The 23040-nt window shown below is 39.9% G+C and overlaps 1 long non-coding RNA gene across 1 annotated transcript in view; it reads right to left on the reverse strand.

The window, feature by feature from the left end:
• Positions 1–656: 656 nt before the first annotated feature.
• LOC138756080 (uncharacterized) overlaps positions 657–23040 on the reverse strand; it is a 34141-nt gene continuing 11757 nt past the window's right edge. The window contains exon 3 of the long non-coding RNA XR_011352726.1: positions 657–843. This is a non-coding gene — a long non-coding RNA (uncharacterized lncRNA). The remainder of the gene's footprint in view (positions 844–23040) is intronic.

Here is a 23040-nt window from a genome sequence, read left to right on the forward strand (position 1 = left end):
CACTGACATAACTAATACAGTTGATGGGTTGTGAGATCTTGCTTGTTCATTGAAATAGAAAACATCAGAATGGAACTGGGAAGCTATTCACCAGTCATCATCCCTTGATACCTCCTCTCTGGCCTTGGTCTACAGAGCCATGGGCAAGACAATAAAAGCCATTACAGTTACTGGAGCCATAGAGGCTACGACTGAGACTGAAGGCATGGAGAGACTGTCTGTCTTCATTCCTGTCCACACTCCATGACTGAGAAGCTCCAGAAATAGCTGGAAGCTGCTGTGAATGAATCTGATTAATGTTAAAATGTGGGAAACCCAATTTGACCATCATTATGATTAATCTTATCACTGCTTTCACAGTGTTTTCTAAATGGAGACAGTGTGACAATTTCTTTTGTGATGCCTGGATAGGACACATAGCACACAAAACAACGATTTTCACTGGATCACGGTACATGTGACGCTGAACTAAACTCTAACTCAAGCTTGGGTTTTGATTTAATCCACATTTGCTGATCTGTAATGGGGCACCTCTGTAGCTGGGAAGGGTAATTGAGCAGGTTACCTAGCAACCACTGCATGAGTGTAGTTTTGTGCAAGAGAAGTATTACTTTATTTTCATTACTGGATGTTGCGATCAAAGGAAAACTGGGACCTCCAAGTGAGAGACATCTGAACTGAATCCTGGCTTGCAGTTCTCAGCTTGAGTAGCTAACAATGATCGCGACTCCAGGAATCGACATCGCAAATACTCTGCCAAAAGTAAATCAAAACACTGCAAATGTTGGAAGTCTGATATTAAAACAAAAAAATCCTGGAAACTCTCAGTGGGTCAGGCAGCATCTGTGGAAAGAAAAATAGAGTTGATGTTTCAGTTCAAAGACACTTTGTTTGCACATAATATTCTGTGAAATATTGCATATCTTTAGATGAGAGATCTTTGTATCCCATTGCCTATTATTACAAATTTAACCTAACACATCTGCTTAGATGTTGGTGTTAAGAAAAGAAAATGAGCTGGAAAAGTTTATGGAAGGAATTCTGGAACGCGGCACAAAAAAATGCTTGTCCTGCACCTTCTTGGAAAAATGTCCAATCTATTGTACTGATTAAATAACCCAACATTATGTTTCCCCCTCAGCAAAGGTCTGGAAGGAAAAGCTGTCATAGATTACTCTATCCATGAAGTTATGTCCTTGTTATAAAGTTGACCATTATTTTTCCATATCATAATACTTAGTGCATCAAGATATCTGCCGATGGCACCGACTTCAACTGTGATGAAGGGCCTTGGGAGTTTGTTTGTGAAGCGCTTCAACTCCAATCTCAAGGAGGACCTGAGCTCAATTCAATTTGGTTATCATTGCAAAGGTCAATGGCAGATGCCACCTCCATGGCCCTCCACTCCGTTAGATAACCTGGGCCACTGGAAGACCTATATAAGGTTATTAGAATCATAGAACAGCAACAGGGCCTTTGACCTATCCATGCCAAACAATTATTCTCATTGAACTGCACCCGGACCATAACCCTCCCTACACCTCCCATCCATGTACCATTAAATGTTGAAATCAAACCCCCAACCACCACTTCCGCAAGCAGCTCATTCTGCATTCTCTCCACCCTTTGAGTGAAGAAGTTCCCCTGAATGTTCCCTTTAAATATGTCACCATTGACCCTTAACCTATGTCGTCAAATTCTTGTCTTACCCAACCTCAAGGGAAATAAGTGTTTGAATTTACTCCATTTATGTCATTATTTCTGTACCTCTATCAAATCTCTCCCCATCCTCTGATGCTCCAGAAAGTCCTAACTTATTTGCCAATTTTCTCTGCACTCTTTCAATTGTATTGATATCTTTCCTGAAGGTAGGTGATCAAAACTGCATACAACACTCCAAATTCAGCCTCACCAATATCTTATACACTTCAACATAGTGCCCCAACTCCTATACTTTGGTTTCTGAAGACCAATGTGCCAAAATCTCTCTTTATGGCCCTATCTACATGTTTTTCTACTTGCAAGGAATTATTTGTCTGTATTCCCAGATCTCTCTGTTTGACAACGCTCCAAAGTGCCTTACTGCTTACCCCGGTTTGTCCTCCCAAAGTATACCTTACACTAGTCTGCATTAAATTTCATCTGCCACGTTTTAGCCAATTTTTCCAGCTGGTCCAGATCTTGCTGCAAGATTTGAAAGCCTCCATAGTCTACTACATCCCCAATTATCCGTTAACTACAGGAATGTGTTTGCTACCAGTCTGCTAGCAAAACCAATGACAAAACTTAATGACGCACTCTATTCATCCTTCTTAAATTGCATTCTCAGTTTCGTCATTGAAAGACCCATCACCTCCTCCATGCTGACCATCAACAAGGTAGCACCCTTAGTCCCCACTATACTCTGTGTACACTCATGACAGCATAGCCAAGTTTGTCTCCAACTGAATCTACAGATTTGTTGATGACACCACCATTGTTGGATTAATAACTGGAAATGATGATTCAGAATACAAGATGGAGCTCAAGAACCTAGCTGGGTAGAGCAAGGACAATAATCTTGCTCTCAACATCACCAATGAGAAGGAACTTATTGCTGATTTTTTTGAAGGACAAGCTAAAGGATTGTGATAGTACAGATTCTATCACCAATGTATATATGTGCAGATAGTAGTGTAGGATGACTGTGATTGGCTGAGAGTGTAGTCACACCTACTGGCAGGTCTTAAAGGGTTGCTCCTAGCCAGACCAGGTCATTCTGGACTGGTCGACCAACATGTGATACGCTCCAGTCTTCCAGTTAATAAAAGCCTTGGTTTGGATCAACAAGTCTTTGGTTCTTTCGACGCACTCTCCAGGGATCATGCGCTTGTCCGCATTAATGGGAAGGAGGTAGAGAACTTTGAAGTTTCTGGGAGTCCATAATTCAGAAGACATCTACTGAAGCCAGCACATTGATGCAACCGTGGAGAAAACACAACAATGCCTTTACTTTCTTAGGAGTCTGAGGAGGTTTGGCATGACATCAAATACCTCAGCAAACTTTGACAGGTGCACTGTGGAAAGTATACTGAAAAGCTGCATCACATTCAGGTTTTGGGAATTCAACTGTCCAGGGACACAGAAGAATCAGTACCTCAAGATTTTAGGAGGTTTAACAGCTATCAGACTCTTAAACCCCCCCTCTTTGTTATGTACATCATGACACCACAAAGGGACTGTCTGTTTATTGCTAAGTCAATTTTTTTTGCACCTATAGCTTTAAATTTAAATTTAGACATAGAGACAGTAACAGGCCTTTCCAGCCCATGTCACCCAATTACACCCAACTGTCATACAACCCCAACATTTTTGAAGGGTGGGAGGAAACCGGAGCACCCAGAGGAAACCCACGCAGACGCGGGGAGAGGACGCAAACTCTTTACAGACAGCATGGGATTCGAACCCCGGCTGTGGCACTGCTACAGCATTGTGCTAACTGCCACGTTAACTGTATGAATAATTATAATTTTAAAAATGTATTGTCTCCCTTTAATTCAATTAAGTACAATACGTTTCCAATTATCCAAAATGCTTGGGAGCTGAGTGGATTTTTCTGATAATCAAGAATTTTCTCTAAAGCAGACCAGTAGCATCAGCAGACCACGTGCATCCACTGGTAAACAACCACAAATAGCTACAGAAGGTTTTTCAAGCATCAAATAACAAAATAATGTTGAATTCTTACCAAAAAAAGTGATATCTGCTTAGAAAATGCAGCAACAAACATTAGGATTTCTGCGCGCCAGTTTTTTTTTCCCGAATGTTTCCTCCTGTGTCATCTGCCTCGTTAACAATGGTGATTGACTTAGCAGTCTCCCTTTGACATGACTTCTTGCTCTGTTATGAATGAGAACTGCTCTATTCCATCAATAAGTCCATCACACATTTTCACCAGGTCACCTGCTGCTTCATGATCAGCAGATGCTTTTGCGCTACGCATCTTTAACATTTTAAAGCCCTTTTTTGAAATCTGCTCAAGCATCCTGATGAATATGTACACTTCTCTTCAATTTTCAGTTCAACATGAAAGAGCTTTGCTTGCCATTAAGTGGCATGAGTTCACTGTGACGCTGTCTGATCCACACCATCAATACACGCTTCAGTTCTTTATTTTTACCTTTACGCAGTATCTTTCATTAACTTCTGTTCTTCAGTTTCAGAATAGAACTTCAACAGTTTATCCTTCTGTTTCCTCAGGTCATAGATTGTGGGCGTTCCAACGCCATACTCCTCTGTTAGACGTCTCACACTTACACCACTGTCCAGTTTTGCCAGCCAGCTTGACTTTCTGTTCTCTAGTCAGACATAAATGCTTCCTCCTTTTCTTCTCACTGACATCGACAGTGCTACTTGCAGACCTTTTTGCCATTGCAGCTACTGTACATCTTCCAACAGTAGTTGGAACATGAGAGCTCCAGTGATTCAAAATGGCGCTAAGAGTGCGGCAGACCCCCAACAGAACTGTATCTTCCAAAAGTACCGTACACAAGAGCTCCAGTGATTCAAAATGGCGCTAACAGTGCGGCAGACCCCCAACAGAACTGTATCTTCCAAAATTACTGTACACAAGAGCCCCATTGATTCCAAAGGCTCTAACAACACAACTGATCCCTACCAGAGCTGTATCTTCCAACAATACACAAGAACTCTGTTGATTCCAATGCAGAGACCCTCTTGAACAGTTGGGTGAAATCTTGCCCTTGCAGCTGTATCTTCCAACAGTACATGAGAGCTCCATTGATTCCAATGGCATCAGAGACCTGCTTGAGCTGTTGGGTGAAATTGTGACGTTGCAGCTGAACTAGTGCATGAGGGCTCCATTCATCAGACCCCCACTTGAGCACGGTGAATAAAAAGAGGTTCGACATTTTTTCAAATTGCAACGTCATGTTTCACCCGTAAAAAGTTTTGAATATTCGAGAATTTTGGTTGATAATTTTTCAGTAAATTGGAAATGTACTGTATATTATTGTACAGTAGTTATTTTTTTAAAGAAAGAACTTGTTCAACTGCAGCAAGTAAGGATTTCTGTGGCAATGTATATTGCACAATGTGTATAACAATATCACACATTATCAGCGTCATGATCAGATATCCACCCCTCCTCCCAAAGACCAAATATGGAAACAGCATTTTGATTATTTACTCTTTTGTGTTTGTAGTTCTGGAGGATGGACAAGGAACAAGGTTGTGGATCATGATAAATCTTAGATCACCAGAAATTATCCATTTTTTTTTCCTGTCCCCTCCAATACCTTTGGAAACTCTCAGGCATCCTAAGTAAAGCATCAACCTGACAAAGGCTAACTACATTTTGTTAATGATTTAAGTTGAACTCTAACCTCAGTGAGGAATAGCGTATGGGTGTTCCTGGATATTGCTGGACATTAATGGAAGACATTGAATCAGCCTCATACTGTATGCAGTTGTTCAGATTCTGCTGATTAGACTGGAAACTTGTTGCTACCACTGGAACTATTTATAACGGAGGAACATTGGATGATTTAAATATATTCTGAAACATTTCTTGAGGATGTTAAAAACCTGATAATAGTCATTAAGCTCATTTCCACCCCTAGAATCCACCAATCTCCACCACTGATAACAACACCCTTAGTCTCAAGAACATAACACTGGGATTCCCTTTTTAAACCTTTCTGATTCTCCATCTTCTTTTAGGATGCTCTGGAAAATGTACCTCTTTGACCAAGGTTATAGTCAGCTGCTCCATTTATCTCCTTCTATAACCTACCATCAGCTTTCTTTGAGACAACCCTTCCGTGAATCTCTTTGATCCCCAAGGAAAACCATGATTTCATAAATCATGCCCAATCCTGTTATTATTTTCTATCGGCCCTGAATTTCCAATGACCAACTTATAATTGTATAAGGTTCCCTGCCTTTTCTGTATTCTTCTCTTTAAATAGTCAGATTACATAGATGCCTCCCAATCTACAGCAATCATTCTCGAATTTTTTGAATTTTGGATGTTGCCTTCATGTTAAGTTCAGATCTCATTCCCAATTGCTCTTGATCCCAGCCATGGAAACTGAAGTTAAACCCAATAAATTAGTATAAATACTTGATGTTAATCCACCATGAAAATAAAACAGTAAATTTAAAAAAAACAGATCAAGAATATTAGAGTTGGAAATTTGTGAAAAATCTGAAAGTTTAGACTGAACAAAATGTCAAATTTGTAAATATCTAAAAAAAAAGTGTCTATTGGAAAGATTAAATTTAGCTGATAATTATTAGAAAGAGACAAAATTACGTTTTCAGATGAAGATTGATTTTCTACTCTCATCTTGATTAATGATTCCTCATTTTGTCCAAGACACTGCTTATTACAATTTAAGATGGTACATAGAACTCATATGTCCAAACTTAAATTATCTAATTTTTATGCAGATATTGAGCCACTATGTGAGAAATGTAAAATTTTTGAAGCTTCCCTGATCCATTTGTTTTGGGAGTGCCCACATTTAGAGAGATTCTTGAAAGAAATTTCCAAACTTTATCAACGATTCTTAAGATTAATTTGGAACCTTGCCCGTTAATTGCTTTGATTGTTTTTTCTCGTGATTCAAATAAACATATTGGCATCTCAAATTTTATTGAAATGGAAAGATGATTTATTCCCTACTCATACACAATGGTTATATGATATAATGTCCTATTTTAGAGAAAATTTGATACAATATTAAAGATGGAAAGTTTCAATTTATGAAATTCTGTGGCCCATTCTTAGAATTTTTTAAAAAACTGGAAGAATTAACAATGACTGTATGTTCCGGCCTGCTCTCCAGGGGTCACCAGAGGGTTCCACATTATTGATTTTTGAAATGAATTTAGAAGGTAACCGCGATTAGAGGGAGGGGATAGAGGCATTATAAGCAATTATTGATGTAGTTTTATCTACTTGGCTTTTTTGTGCTTGCTTACTGTATATAAATGAATTATTATTTAATTTTCAATTCTGCATTTATGCTTATAAATTACACTCAATAAAATATTTTTAAAGAAAAGGAAGTTGCCTTCATTGCCTTCACAACAATCCCTTTCAAAATGTTTGAGTACCTTGGCTCTGTCCCAGTTTCCACCCATTTCAATTCTGTCCCATTCCCTTTCTGACGTGTCTGTCCATGGTCACGTTTGCTACCAGACTGAGACCACCCGCATATTGGAGGAACATCACTTCATCTTCCATCTGGACAACCGGATGACATTAACCTCAACTTGTTTGGCTTCTGTAAAACCTCCCCTTCTTCATCCCTGGTCACCTTTCCCCAAGTTCTGTCTGTGTCTGTCTCTCTTCCCTTTCCCTCCATCTCCTTTCACTGAGCTGAAATCAATTCTCACCTCTCCTCTTATCATATCCATTTAACACTTTTTGTCGGCCAGAATTCCTGCTCCAGCCAGCCTTGTCTTTATTCTGATATCTTACTGTTCCTTGCCTATTCCTTGAAGAAGGACTCAAGCCCAAAGCGTCAGTAATATATCTTTACTTCCCATGGATGCTGCTGAGTTCCTCCAGCATTTCTGTGTTTATTTACTACAAATCACAGCATCTGCAGACTTTCACTACCTCATTCAAAAATCCAAGTTTGAAGGTCAGCGAGTCTTGACCTTTTGGGTCAATTAATTTCTCAAATACTAACATTTTACTATTGCTAAATACTTTCAGCTCCTCATTCGCTCTAGACCTACATTTGCAAAAGGGACTTTGTGTATTCTATGAGAACAAACAAAATTAATTGTTTAATTTGACTGCCATCTTCTTGTTCATCAAAATAATTTCTCCAGTCTGAGACCCACATTAAGTTTAGCAGGCCATTTTTCTTTTACCAATTTGTAGAATGTTTATAGACTGTTTTTATAATTCTCACTGAATCACTTCCTTTGCTGAAGTCTGTAATATTTCCACAAAAGCATACTGCTTTTTTTTTGGCAAATTTATAAGCCTTTTCATTTGATCTATTGCCACCTTTAACTACATGGGAAAACTTGAGCTGGACATCTCCCTGCTGTCTCGGAAAGCTGCTGACATACCCTAGGACCCACCCCATCTGGTCGTACTCTCTTCTCCCTCATCCATCAGGCAGGAGATATATGGGCTTGAAAACTCAAACCTCCAGATTAAAGGACAGCATCTTTCTTGCTTTAATTCTCTTAAATTATTAATTTTGTTTTAATTTTAAAAAAATTAAATTTCAAATTTAACCATAGAGCATGGTAACAGGCCCTTTTGGCTCATGAGCATGTACCACCCAATTACACCCAATTAAAACATGCCCCTGGTGGGTTTTGAAGGGTGGGAGTAAACCAGAGCCCATGGGGAAAAATATGCAGACATGAAGAGAATGTACAAACTCCTTACAGATAGCATGGAATTCAAACCCTGGTTCCAGTTGCTGGTGCTCTATCTGATAAGCTAACTGTGCTGCCCTGGAAATGAAAGGATTAAATGTATCCCTCATTGGCAAGAGATAGTGCCTTGCGCTGTTTTTACTTTATTTTTATCTATCCACTGCACTATGTTTTTGTACTTTTCTCTATTCCCTTCATTATCGGACTTATTGTAACATTACTCCCTCTGCTGTTGTATTCATCAATTTTTATTATTATTCTGTCTTCTTTGTGGTTTAAGTTGCCTGGATAGCATGCAAAACAAAGCTTTTCATAATATATGCAACTACGAACAATTCAATTCAAAATTCAACTTTTTTTGTTTGAGCGTTTATGAGGGGGATAACATTAACTATCAATGACATTAATTCATTAGGATTTAGTCTGTGTTTGCATCCTGCTCCTCACTTTAAAAAAATACTGGTACTGGAACAAATGACCTACTTCAAGCAGATCTTCTCCTTTCATGCATGACAATTATTCTATATCTGCTGTATGGGTTAATTAGGAAGGATAGCACACACACAAAAAAGGCTTGTCACTGTATCTTAGTACATGTGACCTTGGGGATGAGAGAATTAACACATGAGGAGTCTTTGATAGCTCTGGGCCTATACTCACTTGAGTTCAGAAGGATGAAGGGGCACTTCTTTTGAAGTCTACTTAATATTGAAATGACTGGATAGAGTGGACTTGGAAAAGATGCTTCCAGTAGTGAAATAAAAGGGCATCTTTTTAGAACAGAGATGACGAGAAATTTCACTACTGTGAAATGTGGTGAATCTATGGGATTCCTTGGTATTGACAGCTGTGGAGGCCAAATCATCAGGTAGATTTAAAACAAAAGTTGAAGAACTCTGATCAAAAAGGTCGGCAAAAATGTTTTTTAGACTGTAATGTCGGGAAAATCGCTGAAAAAAATAAACGTAATTACTGCCCATGTGGTCATTCACACTGGGCGCCTTTTTAGACTGTAAATACCTGAGTGCAACAGCCCCAGTGGTTGGACATGTTGTAGAGTGAATGACCATCAACAAATTTTTCAGGTACGATTTACACTGCAGGCTTCCTCCAAAAGGTTGTAGGGGTCCTGCAGGATAAATCGCGGTGCAGGAATTGACTCAAAATTCCTGCGCATTCCTTTTTAGACTGCCCGTGTAGTGGCAAAGTTCCTTGATTGTGCTGTCACATACCTACAGTTTAAAAACTCTTAAAAGATTATGGGGAGAAGGCAGAAGAGTGTGGTCAATAGGGAAATACATCAGCTATAATTTAAATACTGGTACAGACTTGCTGGCCCAAATGGCTCAATTCAGCTCCTAAGACCATTCCTAACATGGAAACACACTGCTGATCCTTCATTATTACTGGATCTAAATCCTAGAATTCTTTCCTACAGTGTCTTCACCCGAAGGACTGCAACAATCTAATACAACAGCATGGTCTCATCGTACAATTAAAAAAAATTCAATGCAATGTAATATTGTTTACCTCTCTACCACAACCAACTCACAATCTGGTGCCTTTGTTATTTTCTTTGGTCAGGTTCAAGTTCCCAGGCTCGAAATCAATTAAATGATGCAGATTTTAAAAAAAAATCAGATTCTATCATATTGAGATTGCTGTTCCTAAAGCCAACCAGATATCAATGAGCCTTTCTTGTTGAATATTACTGGCTATAAAATAACCTAAAATAAAAATAGAAAAAACTGAAAGTGCCAGTGTGATTCACCCTTGTGTCACCAATGTGATTTCTTCCTCAGCTCTTCATGGAAAGTTTGCCCAGTGATTTTCTTCTCTTCAGCCTCTAACATTTTTGGAGCGGCAGAAGCGTCCTTATAAAATCTTTGCTGTCTCAGAAGCCGAGGCTACTTCAATTGACGTGAATCTCTTTGGAGTCAATTTCTTCTCTTCAGAAGCCTGGCCTTGTCCCATTGGCGTTGATGCTTGAGCATCTGTTCCCTTGGCAACAAAAAGGAACACTGAGTGGTATTCCAGACATCTTTAGGTGCCTTATTTTTATCCAGGGAACCCATGAAAGAAGCTGGACAAGGTTTGAATCACAATACTGGAGGGAGATTGAATACTTGGCCGAATGGTGCACCAACAATAACCTTACACACAATGCCAGCAAAACCAAACAGCTGATTGTTGACTTCAGGAAGGGAAAACCAGATATGTATGATCCAGTGAGCATTGGGAAATCAGAGGTGGAGAGGATGAGCAAATTTAAGTTCTTGGGTGTCACTATCTCAGAGGATCTTTCCTGGACCCAACTCGCCAATAGTATCATGAAAAGGTACGTCAGCACCTCTACTTCCTCAGGAGTTTGCGGAGGTTTGGTATGACTTTGGAGATATGTGGTGGAATGTGATCCTTCTGCATCACAGTATGGTGTGGCTCACCAATACTCCTGAGTGGAAAGCCCTGACAAAGGTAGTGGACATAGCCCACGACATCACAGGCAAGCCCCTTCCCACCATCAAGAACATCTACAGGGAACACTGACATCAGAGAGCAGCAGCAAACATCAAGGACACACTCCATTCTCACTGCTACCATTAAGATAGAAGTAGAGGTGCCACAAGACTCACATCACCAGGTTCAGGAAACATCAGACTCATCAACAACAAACTCAGTCAGGGACTCATTTAAGAACTCTTACTTTTGCACTTTATTGATTTTTTCCCCCCCTTTCTCTATTGCACATCTGTTTATTTGTTTACATGTGCACACTGTGTAAAGTTTTTTTTTTGCACTACCAATATGTGGTAATTCTGCCTGGTTCGCAGAAAAAAGAATCTCAGGGTTGTATGTGATGTCATGTATGTACTCTGACAATAAATCTGAAATCTGAATTGTAGATAATTTTTGCATCATTTTTTGTATTCACTTTCTGGGATCCGGCTGTAGGCGCAAGACTAACATCTATTACCCATTCCTTATTGCCCTTGAGAAGGCGGTGGTGAGCTGTTGTATTAGATTGTTGCAGTCCTTCGGGTGAAGACACTGTAGGAAAGAATTCTAGGATTTAGATCCAGTAATAATGAAGGATCAGCAGTGTGTTTCCATGTTAGGATGGCTTGCAGCTTGAATGGGAACCTACTGATACCTTCATAATTGTTGAGCAAGTGGAGGGGGAGGGGGAATGTTGCAGTTTTTCTGTTCTATTGCGATTGTGATCATTTCAGCAATGGTGAATGCACAACTACAGATGAACAAATGAGAGTGAGTTCACAAGAACACATTCAAATTAAGTTTAATATAGCAAGCACTGCTGCTATTATTGCCAAACAGTGACCTTGAAGAAAGACTGAACGTCATGGCAGAAACCATTCCTCCTTTAAAGCTCCATCAACATGTTGAACAAGGTATCTAATTGGTTCCATTCCCTTCACCTTTTCCCCCGCATATGCACTAGTTTCCATCTTTTTCAACTTTATATCCAATTTCCTTTTTATTTCATTTAAAATAAATAGTGATATGCTCTGAGCACAATTTGATAGCCACCAATGTATCAGCTTCTACCATTCCTTTATGCATTTTACATAAAAACATCTCGCTGTGTAAATAAAAATCTCCTGGTCTTTTATTCACCTCTTATTTTCTGTGCTGTGATATGTTATATTTTATATTGTATATAGATATGTTTTAAAGGAGATACATTGTGGGGGGCTTTTTAGTGTAGGTCACAAAAAGATACAAACACTTCACAACACAGATCTCATTTAAAATGCCAGAGCTCTGCTCAAGCCAGTCAGTCCAGGCTCCCAGTGCCTTTGTAGAGACAATGGAAATCGCTTTGCTGAAGGACTTCACAAGTAGGTGTTAATTGGACATTTTGTGGAGTAATGGATTATTGTTTTTGAAAACAACAGATGAATGGACTCAGAAGATTGGGTCCGGTTCCGCAATCTGTCTGAATGCAGTTTGCTCTTCTAAGAAGGTCGTGTGGTTTTGCAAGCAGAGAGAGAAAACAAGTTTTTTTTCTCTGAGAGAGAGAGGGAGATAGAGAGAGATGCTGGTTTTCTGTGGTGGCTTTTAGAAGCTTGTTTGAAACTCCATTTTGAAGATGGGTTGTGAGTTCTTAGTTCAGCCTGTTCAAAGCCCTTGTGGTCCATGCAAGAGGAGATGGCTGGCTGTATAATATTTCACCTGATAAGGGAAACAGAAAAGGAACCCTCTGGTGACCTGAAAGAAAGAGATTATCATCACAAAAACCCTGATGGGGCAAGTTTCTTCAGCAAGACAATGAAGTTGCTGATCAGAAGGAATCAGTTGTGGGTGTGCAAAGAGCAACAAGTCTTTCTCTGAAAACTGACAAGAACCTTCCTCAGCAGTAACCATTTACCTTTCAAACACCAAAGCCTGGTGAAGATTCATAAATGTTAAATCTGTGCACAGTATAAGAATTGCCTTATACCGGTGAATTTGGAGGAATGAGAAGTGAGATTGAACTGTGAATCAAAGAACTTTTATGAATTTATACACACATTACATACATGTGTACTTAGAATTAGAAGGGGTGTAAGTTAGGTTAAGTTAAGTTAATAGTAATAAGTTAAAGTTTGCTCCTGTTTTCAACCACAAACCAAAACCTCTCAGCATGCTCCTGTCTACTACGGCCCTGCACTGCCAATTTTGTTCCTTCCCCACAGATGACTGTGACGCTGCCCTTAATCCCATTGTCAGCCTGTGCATGCACGTTTGCACTCTTGAACATCGCCTCCGTGGCGTCACCAGAGGCGAGCAACCTTAGGCCAAGCCCACATGGGCGGGCAGCCGTGACATGGTCTCTGATAAGAGAGGGAAGGAAGAGGGGTAGGGATTCCCCTGAGTCTCTCTCTCTTTTTCCCTATCCCTCTGTCTCCTTTCCCCCACCTTGGACAATGAGATGAACATCTCCAAAGATTTAATTGGCAAGCTTGCCCTAGCCCTCATGTGATTTCATTTTCTAGGCAAACCTGGCATGCAGAATTTTGTCAAAGGCATGTCAACAATGCCCACCACACTGCTCTTCTCAATCCTCTTTGTCACCCCTTTAACAAACTCAAATAAATTTGTGAGACACAATATCCCATGAACAAGGGTATGCTGACTCTCCCAAATCACCCCTTGTCCTTCCAAATACAAATTGGTCCTGCCCCTCAGAAACCCCTCCTGTAACTTTCTCATGACTGATATGCTTATTGGCCTGTAGTTCCCTGGCTTATCCTTGTGGCCCTTCTAAAATAAAGGCATGACATTAGCCACTTTCCTAGTTTGTTGTACCTCACCCATGGCTGAAGTTGATGCAAATATCTCAAGCAGGATCTCTGTACTTTCTTCCCAAGCTTCCCCCTATGTCCTCAGATAAACTTGGTCTGGCCCTAGGTATTTATTTACCTTAATGTAGTGTACTAGAGGAGTCACGTGATGGAGTAGTGGCCGGTCAGGGAATTCCAGCCCTCTCCGGAAAAGTTGAAAAAAATACACATAACACAAAGGTACAAGAATAAAAATTAAAACAAAGTAAAGGTAAAGGTGAGAAGAAAATGGCAGCGAAGAGAGAAAAGTCAAAAGCAACGGGAAGAAGAGAAGAAGAAAGAACGTCGGAAGAAGAAGGTGAAGGCCTTACCTGTCCGAGGAGGCCCGCCGCGGAGAGAGAAGCCCGCTCCCTAAGGTCGGTGGAAGTCCCGAGCTCGGGACTACAAAAATGGCTCGCGGAGCCGAGTAAAAGTGCACAACCGCGCATGCGCGACTCCTGACGGGAGGGGGGAACTGCTGAGGAGTCGATCTCCACAGCTGAGAGTGACAGCTGCAACACAGCAACAGGAAGTGAACACAGAAAATAACGAGAACAAGAAAGAAGAGAGCAAAAAGAAAACAAGGAAACAACAGATGGCCAACTCAGAGGAAGAAGAAGAAGAAGAACATAGAGAAATGGAAGAAGAAGGGAAAGGCAGGAGAATGATATATATTTTTTTAAAGAATATATGGAATCAGTAAAAGAATGGCAATTACAAGAATTTAATGAAATAAAAAGAAGAATTAAGAGTGCAGAAGAAAAAATGAATAAAATAGAGATGGTCATATCAGAGATAGGAAAAAGAGTGGATAATGTGGAAGAACGAGAAATAATCATAGAAATGGAAGTAGAGGACTTAAAAGAGAAATTAGAAGAATCTAATAAAAAAGTTAAAGAGGCACAGGAGCTGTGAGCTCAGAAGATAGATATAATGGAAAACTATAATAGAAGAAATAATATAAAGATAGTGGGCCTTAAGGAAGATGAAGAAGGCAAGAATATGAGAGAATTTATAAAAGATTGGATCCCCAGGGTCCTAGGAAGACCAGAATTACAGGAAGAAATGGAAATAGAGAGGGCACATAGAACACTAGCCCCGAAACCACAACCGCAGCAAAAACCAAGATCCATTTTAGTAAAATTCTTAAGATATACAACAAGAGAAAATATATTGGAGAAAGCAATGAAGAAAATAAGAGAAGACAAAAAGCCACTGGAATACAAAGGTCAAAAAAATTTTTTCTATCCAGACATAAGTTTTGAACTCCTGAAGAAGAGGAAGGAGTTCAATACAGCAAAAACGATCCTATGGAAAAAAGGATATAAATTTATGTTAAAGTACCCAGCTGTACTAAAAATAGTTATTCCAGGGCAACAAAACAACAAAACAGACTATTCTCGGATCCGGAGGAAGCACGAAAATTTGCAGAACAACTACAAAACAAGCAGAGAGGTGAAGACATGTAATGAGAGTAAAAATGACCACGAACTATATGTATGTGTGTATATTGGTATATATATATACATATAATCATGTTGAGGAACTTTGGGGGACATCCGATGCGCTCTAGTATTTGCCAAAGCCCTTTCCTGCTCACGGTGTCGAAGGCTTTGGTGAGGTCAACAAAGGTGATGTAGAGTCCTTTGTTTTGTTCTCTACACTTTTCTTGGAGCTGTCTGAGGGCAAAGACCATGTCAGTGGTTCCTCTGTTAGCGCGAAAGCCGCACTGTGATTCTGGGAGAATATTCTCAGCGACACTAGGTATTATTCTATTTAGTAGAATCCTAGCGAAGATTTTGCCTGCAATGGAGAGCAACGTGATTCCCCTGTAGTTTGAGCAGTCTGATTTCTCGCCTTTGTTTTTGTACAGGGTGATGATGGTGGCATCACGAAGATCCTGAGGCAGTTTACCTTGGTCCCAACAAAGCTTGAAAAACTCATGCAGTTTGGCATGCAGAGTTTTGCCGCCAGCCTTCCAGACTTCTGGGGGGATTCCATCCATACCTGCTGCTTTGCCACTTTTCAGTTGTTCGATTGCCTTATATGTCTCATCCAGGGTGGGAACCTCATCCAGCTCTAGCCTTAGGGGCTGTTGAGGGAGCTGGAGCAGGGCGGAATCTTGGACTGAGCGGTTGGTACTGTAAAGATGATTATCCAACTGCACGAAAACCAACAAGGTCGGGTCAGATACAGCAATGAGCTCTCTGAACCCTTCTCCATTAACAATGGCGTGAAGCAAGGCTGTGTTCTCGCACCAACCCTCTTTTCAATCTTCTTCAGCATGATGCTGAACCAAGCCATGAAAGACCCCAACAATGAAGACGCTGTTTACATCCGGTACCGCACGGATGGCAGTCTCTTCAATCTGAGGCGCCTGCAAGCTCACACCAAGACACAAGAGAAACTTGTCCATGAACTACTCTTTGCAGATGATGCCGCTTTAGTTGCCCATTCAGAGCCAGCTCTTCAGCGCTTGACGTCCTGCTTTGCGGAAACTGCCAAAATGTTTGGCCTGGAAGTCAGCCTGAAGAAAACTGAGGTCCTCCATCAGCCAGCTCCCCACCATGACTACCAGCCCCCCCACATCTCCATCGGGCACACAAAACTCAAAACGGTCAACCAGTTTACCTATCTCGGCTGCACCATTTCATCAGATGCAAGGATCGACAATGAGATAGACAACAGACTCGCCAAGGCAAATAGCGCCTTTGGAAGACTACACAAAAGAGTCTGGAAAAACAACCAACTGAAAAACCTCACAAAGATAAGCGTATACAGAGCCGTTGTCATACCCACACTCCTGTTCGGCTCCGAATCATGGGTCCTCTACCGGCACCACCTACGGCTCCTAGAACGCTTCCACCAGCGTTGTCTCCGCTCCATCCTCAACATCCATTGGAGCGCTCACACCCCTAACGTCGAGGTACTCGAGATGGCAGAGGTCGACAGCATCGAGTCCACGCTGCTGAAGATCCAGCTGCGCTGGATGGGTCACGTCTCCAGAATGGAGGACCATCGCCTTCCCAAGATCGTATTATATGGCGAGCTCTCCACTGGCCACCGTGACAGAGGTGCACCAAAGAAAAGGTACAAGGACTGCCTAAAGAAATCTCTTGGTGCCTGCCACATTGACCACCGCCAGTGGGCTGATAACGCCTCAAACCGTGCATCTTGGCGCCTCACAGTTTGGCGGGCAGCAGCCTCCTTTGAAGAAGACCGCAGAGCCCACCTCACTGACAAAAGGCAAAGGAGGAAAAACCCAACACCCAACCCCAACCAACCAATTTTCCCTTGCAACCGCTGCAATCGTGTCTGCCTGTCCCGCATCGGACTGGTCAGCCACAAACGAGCCTGCAGCTGACGTGGACTTTTTACCCCCTCCATAAATCTTCGTCCGCGAAGCCAAGCCAAAGAATATACATATATGTATATATATATATATATAGATGTGTATGTATGTATGTGTGTACATGAGTGTATCCGTATTTAGAGGAAAATATATAGAGTATAGATAAGAATTAATAAGGGAATGAAAGGGAACAGAGGAAATAAGGAGGGAATTAAAAGAGTGACCTTTGTTATATATGAAAATTGAAATCTTTTCCGGGGGGGGGGGGCTGGGTGGGGAGGAGTTACGGTCACTGCAAAATCAGTTGACGCTTGCGAGTGAATTCGCAAATCCAAATGGAGAGGGGAGATGTGGTTGCTCGACAAGGGATAAAGGGCAACTCAGGAGGGGGAGGGGAGAATGGGGTTAAAGAAGTTTTAGATAGGAGAATAAGGGAAATGTTTGATGTTTTAGAAATGTTGTCTTATAAAGTGTTCAAAACAAGAAATCAGAAATGGATAAGATGGAAAGGCCATGATGAGGAAACGGAAAGGGAAGATAAACAAAGTATGAAATGGCTACGTTGAACTATATGACTTTAAATATTAATGGAATACATAACCAAATCAAAAGGAAGAAACTGCTAAATTTACTGAAAAAAGAAAAAATTGATATAGCATTCGTGCAAGAAACACATTTAACTGAAATGGAGCATAAGAAATTAAAGAGAGATTGGGTAGGACATGTAACAGCAGCGTCATATAATTCAAAAGCTAGAGGAGTAGCTATATTAATCAGTAAAAATGTACCAATTAAAATAGAGGAGGAAATAATAGATCCAGCAGGGAGATATGTAATGATAAAATGTCAGATATATTTGGAGTTTTGGAATCTACTCAATGTATATTCACCTAACGAAGAAGATCAAAAGTTTATGCAAGATATTTTTTTGAAGATAGCAGACACGCAAGGGAACATATTAATAGGAGGGGATTTCAACCTTAATTTGGATTCAAATATGGATAAAACTGGGAAAAAAATTAACAGAAAGAACAAAGTAACCAAATTTATAATTAAATCGATGCAAGAAATGCAACTTTTGGATATATGGAGGAAACAACACCCAAAGGAAAAGGAATATTCATATTACTCGTCTAGACATAAAACATACTCAAGAATAGACCTATTTTTGTTATCAGCTCGTATGCAAGACAGAGTAAGAAAAACAGAATATAAAGCTAGAATATTATCGGACCATTCACCCCTGATATTGACAATAAAGTTAGAGGACATCCCTCCAAGAATGTATAGATTGAGATTAAACTCCATGCTACTTAAAAGGCAGGATTTTAGAGAATTCATTGAAAGACAAATTAAAATGTACTTTGAAATAAATATGGAATCAGTGAAAGATAAGTTTATACTATGGGACGCAATGAAAGTGTTCATCAGAGGGCAAATAATAAGTTATGTAACCAAGATGAAGAGGGACTACAATCAGGAAACAGAGCAGTTGGAAAGGGAAATAGTAAATATAGAAAAAGAATTAGCAATGAAGGAAGACACAACTAAAAGAAGAGAATTGGCAGATAAAAAAATAAAATATGAAACACTACAAACATATAAGGTGGAGAAGAACATAATGAAGACAGAACAGAAATATTAGGAACTAGGGGAAAAAACGCACAAAATTCTAACATGGCAGCTTAAGACAGAACAAGCTAAGAGAATGGTATTGGCATCAAGGAAAAAAGACAAACAAATCACATATAATCCAACGGAGATTAATGAAAACTTCAGAGAATTCTATGAACAATTATACCAAACTGAAAACGAAGGGAAAGAAGACAAAATAGATGAATTTTTAACTAAAATTGAACTACCAAAATTACAAATAGAGGAACAAAATAAATTAACAGAACCATTTGAAATAGTAGAAATACAAGAGATAATAAAAAAAACTACCAAATAATAAAACACCAGGAGAGGATGGATTCCCAATAGAATTCTATAAAACATTTAAAGATTTATTAATTCCTCCCCTCCTGGAAGTAATCAACCAGATTGACAAAGCACAAAGCTTACCAGATTCATGCAAAACAGCAATAATTACAGTAATACCAAAGACAGGGAAAGATCCACTCGCACCAGCGTCATATAGACCAATATCATTACTTAACACAGATTATAAGATAATAGCGAAACTATTAGCAAACAGATTAGCAGATTATGTACCTAAAATGGTAAATCTAGACCAAATTGGATTTATTAAAAAAAGACGCACAACAGACAATATTTGTAAATTTATTAACTTAATTCATGCAGTAGAAGGGAGTAAAGCGCCAACAGTACCAGTTGCTTTAGACACAGAGAAGGCCTTTGACAGAGTAGAATGGAATTATTTATTCAAAGTATTGCAAAAATTCAATTTACCAGAGAAGTATATTAATTGGATTAAAGCATTATATAAGGGGCCATTGGCGAAAGTGACAGTAAATGGATATATATCAAAGAAATTTAATTTAAGCAGATCAGCAAGGCAGGGATGCCCACTATCACCCTTATTGTTCGCGTTAGCTATAGAACCACTAGCAGAATTGATAAGAACAGAAAATAAAATAAAATGGATAAAAATAAAAGACAAGGAATATAAAATCAGTTTATTTGCAGATGATGTTATAGTATACTTAACAGAACCAGAATTATCAATAAAAGAATTACATAAGAAATTGAAGGAATATGGAGAAGTTTCAGGTTACAAGATTAACGCAAATAAAAGTGAAGCAATGCCAATGAATAATGCAGATTTCTCAAAATTTAAGAAGGAATCACCATTCAGATGGCAAATGCAAGCAATAAGATACCTAGGTATACAAATAAATAAAAACCTCGGCCATCTATATAAACTCAATTATTATCCACTAATGAAAAAATTACAGGACGATTTAGAGCATTGGAAAGATTTACCACTAACACTAATAGGAAGGATAAACTGTATTAAAATGAACATTTTCCCAAGGATACAATACCTATTTCAGGCATTGCTAATACACTTGACAGAGAAATTCTTCAAGGAGTTAAAAAAAAATAAGGAAATTTTTATGGAAAGGGGGGAAACCGAGGATGCACTAGATAAATTAACAGAATGGTATAAACAAGGAGGCTTACAACTGCCAAACTTTAAAAATTATTATAGAGCCGCACAATTAAGATACCTATCAGATTTTTATCAAACAAGGGAAAAGCCAGATTGGATTAGATTAGAACTAGATAAAATAGGGGAGTAGATACCTGAACATATATTATGTAAATGGGATGAAAAATTGGTACAACATAGGAGTTCTCCAGTATTACATCTTCTGCTCAATATTTGGAAGAAGATTCATGTAGAAAGGAATAAAACAAATTACCAATGACCAAAACTAATACTGACGCAAAATCAGTTAATCCCTTTTACAATAGATAACCTTTCCTTTAGAGAATGGGAGAAAAAAGGGATCAAAAGAATAGAAAATTGTTTTTCAGTTAATAGATTACTAGCCTTTGAACAAATGAAGGATAAATATAATATAACTGAAGATACAGTGTTGGCCTACTACCAACTGAGATCCTACTTGAAGGACAAATTGGGAAGCAGCCTGAGTTTACCAGAGGGAAGTAATTTTGAATATGTGATTACAGATACAATGATAATCAAAAAAATTATAACAAATATGTATATTAAACTGCAAAAAAGGAGAATGAGGAAACAAATGGTAAAACTAAACAAAAATGCGAACAAGATTTAAACATAAATATAAAGAAGGAAACATGGGAGAAGTTATGCTCTGGAACTATGAGAAATATAATAAACACGAGGTTACGTATGATACAATATAACTGGATACACAGGCTATACATTACACCTCAAAAGTTAAATAAATGGGACCCAACAGTATCTGACAGATGTTTTTGTTGTAAAAAAGAAGTGGGGACAACAATTCATGCAATCTGGACATGTGAGAAAGTGGAAATATTTTGGGAAGATCTAAACCAGATATTAAATAAAATTACAGAAAACAATATACCAAAAAACCCAGAGATCTTCCTCCTAAGTAACATTTTTCTTTGGCTTGGCTTCGCGGACGAAGATTTATGGAGGGGGTAAAAGTTCACGTCAGCTGCAGGCTCGTTTATGGCTGACAAGTCCGATGCGGGACAGGCAGACACGGTTGCAGTGGCTGCAGGGGAAAATTGGTTGGTTGGGGTTGGGTGTTGGGTTTTTCCTCCTTTGCCTTTTGTCAGTGAGGTGGGCTCTGCGGTCTTCTTCAAAGGAGGTTGCTGCCTGCCAAACTGTGAGGTGCCAAGATGCACGGTTTGAAGAGATATCAGCCCACTGGCGGTGGTCAATGTGGCAGGCACCAAGAGATTTCTTTAGGCAGTCCTTGTACCTTTTTTTGGTGCACCTCTGTCACGGTGGCCAGTGGAGAGCTCGCCATATAAAACGACCTTGGGAAGGCGATGGTCCTCCATTCTGGAGATGTGACCCACCCAGCGCAGCTGGATCTTCAGCAGCGTGGACTCGATGCTGTCGACCTCTGCCATCTCGAGTACTTCGACGTTAGGGATGAAACCGCTCCAATGGATGTTGAGGATGGAGCGGAGACAACGCTGGTGGAAGCGTTCTAGGAGCCGTAGGTGATGCCGGTAGAGGACCCATGATTCGGAGACGAACAGGAGTGTGGGTATGACAACGGCTCTGTATACGCTTATTTTTGTGAGGTTTTTCAGTTGGTTGTTTTTCCAGACTCTTTTGTGTAGTCTTCCAAAGGCGCTATTTGCCTTGGCGAGTCTGTTGTCTATCTCATTGTCGATCCTTGCATCTGATGAAATGATGAAAGTAACATAAAAAACAAAGAATTTGGACTTGATTTGGATGGTGCACAAAAAAGATTTGTTATGATAGCTCTAGCCGTAGCAAAAAAATGTATTATGTCAACTTGGAAATTAGAAGATAACTTGAGAATACAACGATGGTATATAGAAATGAATAAATAAAAACATATAATTTAAGAAATAATATTGAAATATTTGAACAAATATGGGAGCCATACATGAAACACAATAGAGAAAACCTACCGGGGACATCTACTACCTAAAATAACGAAAGGAGAAGGAAATGAAAAGAATTGACTCAGTGGAATTTCTTGTTTATTTTTATTGAATGACAACATTGTTTGACTGGTTTAATGTATCTTAGATTCTGTACTTTAAATGAATGGGGGGGAAGGTAGGGAGGGTTGGATGGGAGGGGGGGGGAGAAAATGACACTGTATATATTTGAAAAGGAAAATGTATGTATCTTGGTCAATGTGGTTTATGGTGTGAAAAATTTAAAAATTTAAAAAAAAATGTAGTGTACTATTAGCCAGAATCAGACACACACAAAGATAAAGACTGTACAACAGGCTTTAATCTACAAAGACTTCCACAGAGCGAGGCTGGCTGTGGCTGCAGCAACTCTGAGTGAGGCCTCGGGAGGTCGGCGCAGGCTTATATCCCGGAGGGTGATTGACACCCGGCCGGGTGGGGCTTGATCCATTCAGGCTGACTGATTGACAGCCGGCCAGGTGTTGTCCTGTCCCCCTACACTCCTGCACGTACAGAGGTTGCCCCCTGCAGTAGTCCGATGGTGTACCACCACATTTAATATGCTTTAAGATGCTTGTGATGCACGGCTGCAGCAGTAAGCAGACACAAAACTCGAGAAAGACTGTACCACAAGCTAGAGTGGTAGCTGTACTGGTGACTCCTGAGTGACTGGCTCAGGAGGGGCCGGCTCAGGATTATATCCTGGGAGGTTGATTGATAGTTGGCTGGGTGGAGTTAGGTCTATTCAGGTCAGCTGATTGACAATGGGCCAGGTGTGGTCTGTCCTCCGGTGATCTTCCTGCAGGTACAGAGATCGCCCCCTGCAGTAAGCTAGTGGTGTAT

Source organism: Narcine bancroftii, chromosome 3, assembly GCF_036971445.1.
Source record: "Narcine bancroftii isolate sNarBan1 chromosome 3, sNarBan1.hap1, whole genome shotgun sequence".
NCBI lineage: Eukaryota > Metazoa > Chordata > Chondrichthyes > Torpediniformes > Narcinidae > Narcine > Narcine bancroftii.